The 6504-nt window shown below is 42.7% G+C and overlaps 1 pseudogene; it reads right to left on the bottom strand.

The window, feature by feature from the left end:
- Positions 1-264: 264 nt before the first annotated feature.
- On the bottom strand, positions 265-4903 carry LOC141577465 (ferritin light chain-like; annotated as a pseudogene).
- Between the last annotated feature and the right edge of the window lie 1601 nt (positions 4904-6504).

The following is a 6504-nucleotide window of genomic DNA, read 5'->3' as shown; positions in this document are numbered from 1 at the left end:
TTCTGGAAATATATTTGTGCTCTGTAGGACTCATGAGCAGTAATGCCTGGAGTACTCCAACAAAGGTTGTTGCATGAATTAATGAAGCAATCTGGGCATCGGTCCAATAAAAATGTTGGCTGAATGCTTCCTTGGTGGGGGGAAAGATTTTGAGAACAAGATATCTATAAGTAATTGATGCTGGTTAAATAGAACATCTTTCTTACTCTTTTCCACTCACTTCTGAACTAAGTCAGCTGTGTACCTTTGAGAGAGGAAGAAGGCTTCAAGGGGCATGTTTACTTTGATGCAAAGAGTCAATTTTCAAGTAATTTACTTCTTTTGGAATAGACCAACATTGAATATGAACACCCAGGCTTAGCAGCCCTTAGAAATAAAGTCTCTGCATTTAATGCTGGTATCTCAGATTTATGCTGCACACTTTCTGTAAGATCAAAGTACTATATGTAATTCTCAATTTCTATGCAACTGTATATTTGAATATTTATTTTGTGTTGGGAACAGTGGGAAGAAATGGAATCATATTAACTGAATCTAATAGGAAGAGTACCCTTCTCTCTTGGCTTGAGGTAGATTCTGTTTTCTACGGGGACATAAATAAAAATGCTAGGCTCCTAAGAACCTCTGTGTCCTTCTTGCCAATCAGAAGTAGAAGGGAACTGGACGTCTTTAAGTGGTTGGTAATACGCTAGGAAGAGAAGAGTATGGTGTGAAGTAGCTGAGCTGGGTGGACTGTCACTTGCTTTTTAGAAACTGGTCTGAAAGTTGCTCTCCATTCACAGCCACAGAGGATGGAGACCCAATTCAGTGTCATAATATTTTAAATCCGTCCTTATTCTATTACTCTCCAGCCACGTTACTCAAGGCAGGTCACTTAACTTCTCTAAGCACCACTTTCTTTATCTACATAATTGGAAAACTAAAAACTCTCCTCTGTGTCTCACAATCATTTCCTGAGACTCCACTGAAACCGTGTTCGCAGACGTGTTTTGCTGGCTGTGGAGAACCATGCTGCTGTGAAGTGTGGGTATTATCCTCTCTAATGGAAAGCTCCCTGAGGGTTTATACTTTTCATAAACCTCTTCCAGCTGCCTACTTTATTTCCCAAACACTCCTCCTTTGGCTCTTCCTTCTTTTTGTTCTAATTACATCCAGGAGGAAGCCTCCATTAAGAATTAATGAGCTTTAGTACATTCATTTACCATCTGCTCCCCCTCCCCCTTCTAACAAATGAAGGTGTGTCTCAGCCTCAGGACCGTATGTTGGCTGTAGCCAGGCAGATGGGAGTGATGTAGATGAGAAAGGTTCTTTATTCCGTGGTACCAAGGTCACGTTAGGATTTGGTGCTGCTTTGGGAAGCCAGATGGTGACTAGAAGGTGAGAAGACCCTCTGTTTAGAGCCCTGCTATGGAGCACACTGGCCCCACTGGTACTCATTTATTCATTCAGTTAATGTTTACCATGTGTCTGTTGTATGCCAGGCACTACGCCGGATGGTGAGCATGTAAGGTTGAATAAGACAGACTCTTTTCCTTGAATTGCTCACAGCCCACTGGAGGAGATAAATACCTGTACTCAGGTAATTATAGTGCAATATTTGATGTGCTATGTGATGTGGTATAGCACTGAGTCTAGATTTGGATATGGGGAAAGTTAGAGGAGTGGAGTTACTCTCACAATTTGGGCTTTTCAGAGAAAGGACTGTCTTCTCAGTTCCCTCCGTGTCTGTTAGCAAAGGGAACTGGTTTGTGAACTAGTGAGTATCTAGTTGATACCCTCAAGTCCACATCTCTCTTTTTCTTTATGCCTATAAATGCTGTGTCCAGCTTGGGAATCACCCAGGACATAACTGAAGCATCAGAAATATTTGTTCATGGAGTGTACAATAATCTCCCCATCTCTGTTTGGAATATCTATATGCCATCTTTGTTTAATGAAGAGCATGGTAACTAGGATCCTAACAGAAAACAGATGGCACACAAAACTATTACAGAGGTGTCAGTACAACCCCATACAAGGGCTTGTGCAGGAATCTGGGGAAAGCAGCAGCTGAGCTGAAACAACCTGTGTCCGAAGGCAACAATAGAGGGATCAGTTTTGGGAACGCAGCAGAGAAAGGTCTTGTGGAATTGGCCTTCTTGACAGGTACAGTAACCTTCAGTGGAGAGTCGTACTCAGCTCACTTTGAGACTGTCTAGTGGGGAGAGAGCCAGGGAAACAAATCCCCTGACCTCACCTTCCTCCTCCCTTCCTCACATTTCTTCGATGCTCTCCATTGTCCAGACCCAGTCAGAACCTACAGGGGCTGGGATCCTGGAAACCTCACCCTGGCAGGTCACTGGAGAAGGGTGGAGAGGGGTCCTGGAGGGGCAAACAGAAGATAACCACTTATGAGAGATCAGGATCCTCACCTGTAACATGAAGGTATAAGAATGCAGGCTTGTCTGCTCCAAAAAGTTGTGTTATATATATGTGTGTATAACACAAAGTTTCATGCACATATACTTTTATTATGCCCATAGATATATGCGTGATATATATGCAAAATTTTCTGAAAATAATAGCACACAAGTTCTGAATAACTCTTTCTTACTTGAGATGCTTACCAGACACTCTTTTTCTTTTCTTTTTCTTTTTTTTAAACTTTCTTAGTTATGGAAAATTTCAAACATACACCAAAGTGGAGAGAACAGTATAATAAATCCCTAGATGCCCACTGTTTTGCTTCAGAACTTATTGATTCATGATCAATCTCATTTCATTCATACTCTCATCCAATCTCCACAATCCTATGATTTTGAAAAAATCCCCTGTTTGGCTTTTGTTAGGCCAAAGGGCATGTTAAAACTATTTCTTAATATCAAATTAAGCATATGTGTTTAAGAGCTGAATCATAGGCAGTAATGTATTTTTTTTAAAATGTTAGTCAGCCCTACTAAACCCCAGATTATTTTAAAGTGATAAAGAAATGATTGCAAAAATACAATGAAGTCACATGATTTATATAACTATTTACTGTGTTATAGTTTAAAAATATTGGTTGGTACCTTTATTTGCCTCTTTTTCTTTTATTGTTTGGTAATTAAATAAAACTGAAGACATCTTCATTTAGGAATTTAGTTATCCCCCACCCCTATATTGGGAACCTTTTATGGGATACCATTTACTCTATAGGACATTGTTTCCCTCTGATTTGTAATGTCATATCCCCCAGATATCAATACACGAATGGACCTGTATTGGGCACCTCTTTTTATTCTGTTGGTTTATTATTTTTTAGATCATTGTGCCAATATCACACTTTATAATATACTATAAAGTATCACTTGATAATAATTCTTCATATCTGGTGTATGGAGTCTTTAAAGTATCCTGGTCCTTCTTGGCCTGCTCCTCTATATAAATAGATGCAGTTTGTCAAACCCCATGGGGAAAACAGTCCTGTTGGTATATGGCAGTTGATTTCTAAAATGATCTGCAAAACGTATTTGTTGAGAACTTTGAAAGTTTTCTGGAAGTTTATGAACTGAAGACTACATGAGGCTTAAGACAAACAGGAATAAAATATGATTTTTCTCTTGTGCGTGTTAAATCTTGATTGAAAGAAAAAGAATGTATCTTTGCAATATTTGTATTTTGAGCATAGGACCCATATATATATTTTTTTCCCTGCAAAAAGCGTTGTGTTTCTTTTTGGTCCAAGGCTTGGGAGAAGGCTCCAGGGTAGTTAAAAGGCTGCCTAAAAAAAAATAAAAAATAAAATAATTCCATGTGCAGCAACATGGATGGACCTGGAGATTGTCATTCTGTGTGAAGTAAGCCAGAAAGAGAAAGAAAAATACTATATGATATCACTTATATGTGGAATCTAAAAAATAAATAAATAAATAAATAAATAAATAAATAAATAAATAAATAAATAAATAAATAAATAAACGAACTTATTTACAAAACAGAAACAGACTCAGACATCAAAAACAAACTTATGGTTACTAGGGGAAAAAGGGGTGGGAAAGGATAAATTGGGAGTTCAAGGTTTGCAGATACTAACATATATAAAATAGGTAAACAACAAGTTCACAGTGTATAGCACAGGGAACTATATTCAATATCTTGTAGTAACTTGCAGTGAAAAAGAATATGAAAATGAATAGATGTGTGTTCATGTATGACTGAAGCATTATGCTGTACACCAGAAATTGACACAACATTGTAAACTGACTATACTTCAATTACAAAAAAAAAAAAAAAAAAAAAAAGCTGCCTAGTGGCTGCAGAGAGAGGCTTCTGGCAGAAGCCCTGACCAAAGGGGCTCCTCAAAGGCCACTGTGTTCAGAGGCTCCTAGTCGTGCTCGAGGGTGAGCTTTTTGAAGAGATACTTGCCCAGCCCAGACTGGAGACCAGCCAGCTTGAGGAGGTAAGTCAGGCGCTTGCCATCTTCTTTATGAGTTTCACCTGCTCACCCAGGAGGTCCTCGGTCTTGACGAGTTCCACCTGCTCACACAGGAAGTGGCTCTCCCGGAAGTCAGAGAGGCGGGGTCTGCGTGGGCAGAGCCCAGGGCATGCTGGTCTAGAAGGGCCTTGTTCGGTTCCGCTCCAGGAGAATGGCGGCTTCCGTAGCGTCCTGGGTTTTACCCCACTCTTCTCCGGATGGCGTCTGCACGTCATGGAAGGGGGCACGGCTGCAGTGCTGGTTTTGCATTTTCAAGAGACACTTGGCACCGCTGAGCTTCTCCTCGGCCCATTCTTGGAAAAAACAACCCACGCCTTCCAGAGCCACATCGAAGCGGTGGAAATAGAAGCCCAGCGAGAGGTAGGAGTAAGAGGCCCGCACGCACGTTGACCTGGCGGTTGACGGTGCCTCCACCTCGGCGGAATAATTCTGACGAATCTAGGAGCTCATGGTTGGTTGGTAATAAGGGTCTAAAGCTCAAAAAATGGTGTTGGCTGGTCCCGCAGGCCGTGGGTAGCTGAGTGGCTGGTTCCGAAGGTTGCGACTGGAAGACAGGTTGGAGGGTGGTCTGAGGCTAGAGGAAGGGGCGTCCCTGGGTCTGTTTGTCCAAACGCCATTGAAATGAGAGGCAGATACTTGGGACTGCCGAGCGCACAGCCGACCCGTCTCTTTGTTTAGTGTAGTTTTCCACTCACTAAGATTTTTCTTTGCAATATGGGCTGTCTCAGTGACAAAAAAAGGTATGAGAAGAAATGGTTGACAGAATATCTCAACCAGTGATCTCAAAAAATATGTACCATGGACCCAAGGGGCAATGCATTGAATAGGGGCAATTAATTGAATATTAATTGGCTGGTGATTTAAAGATACTGATGATGAGGACCATGGCTGCAATACAGCTGAATCACCAGTCATTTAAAAATGTTGGCTCTGAATGCTTAGGAATTGGCTTAGTTACTTGTTTGTTGGGTAGCAAATTAGTGGCTTTAACACAACACAGGTTTTATGGGTCAGGAGTCCAGGCACTGGGTCCTCTGCTTAGGGGCTCACCAGGCTCTGATAAACAGGCGGACCACATTTTCATCTGGACGTTGGCTTGGGGAGAAATCCACTCCTGTGCTCGTTCAGTTTGTGGGCAGAATTCATTTCCCGGTTGCTCCATGACTGGTGGCCTGGCTCTCATCGGAGGCCACCCCAGTCCTAGAGGCCATGCAGTTCCTCCCTGTGGGCTTCTTCAGCGTGGTGGCTTACTTTGTCGGGTGGGCAAGGAGGGTCTCTGACCTGTAGAGGGAAGGCCCAGTCCTTCTTTCATGAGGTTTCACTTGATTAAGGCTACCCAGGATAATCTCCCTTTTGATTTACTCTTTTGACTTGGGACCTTCATAACATCAGCAAAACCCTTTCACCTTTGCCATACTCAGTTTAGAAGAAAGTCACAGATCCTGCCCATGCTCAGATGGAGGGGCTGATCATACAGGGTGTCAACACCAGGAGGACAGGCAGTTGGAGGGCCACTTTAGGGGCTCTTTGCATAGGGATGAAATAAAATAGCAGAAAAATTGTCATCTGTGGTCACAATTCCGACCTCCTGGTTCTTTAAAAGTAAAGGGCATTTCTGGGATGAGAACTGCGAAGGTGGAGGTGTTTAGGGAGATGCGGGTCCAGCCCATTTTGTTGTGAGAAGCAGAAGGAATGCACATCACCCTCCCTGAGCTGTTCAGAAAGGCTGTGCTGTGGGGTCGGGAGCATGCTGTGGGCTGTCTCACCTTCAGAGGAGTAGATGTGGGGAGGCACGTCCGTGGCTCTGACTGGCAGGCAACAGAGATCTCCTTGCAGTCAGCAGCCCAGGAAAGAGTTAAGCCTTGACTTTTGTTCCTGAGCCAGGAGTTTTTGATTAGATGCTTAATTGCCCTGGGAAGCTTATGTGGAGGGTACACGCTTAGTGAGCTGAGACATTCGGAGACTGAATTTAGTACCTACTCTTAAGCCTGCTCCCAAGGACGAGAATAAAAGGAGTTGTGGGACGTGTGTTGTTGGCACAAACGCTGGGC

This window comes from Camelus bactrianus, chromosome 4 (assembly GCF_048773025.1).
Source record: "Camelus bactrianus isolate YW-2024 breed Bactrian camel chromosome 4, ASM4877302v1, whole genome shotgun sequence".
NCBI lineage: Eukaryota > Metazoa > Chordata > Mammalia > Artiodactyla > Camelidae > Camelus > Camelus bactrianus.
This window is presented reverse-complemented; position numbering and strand designations above follow the sequence as displayed.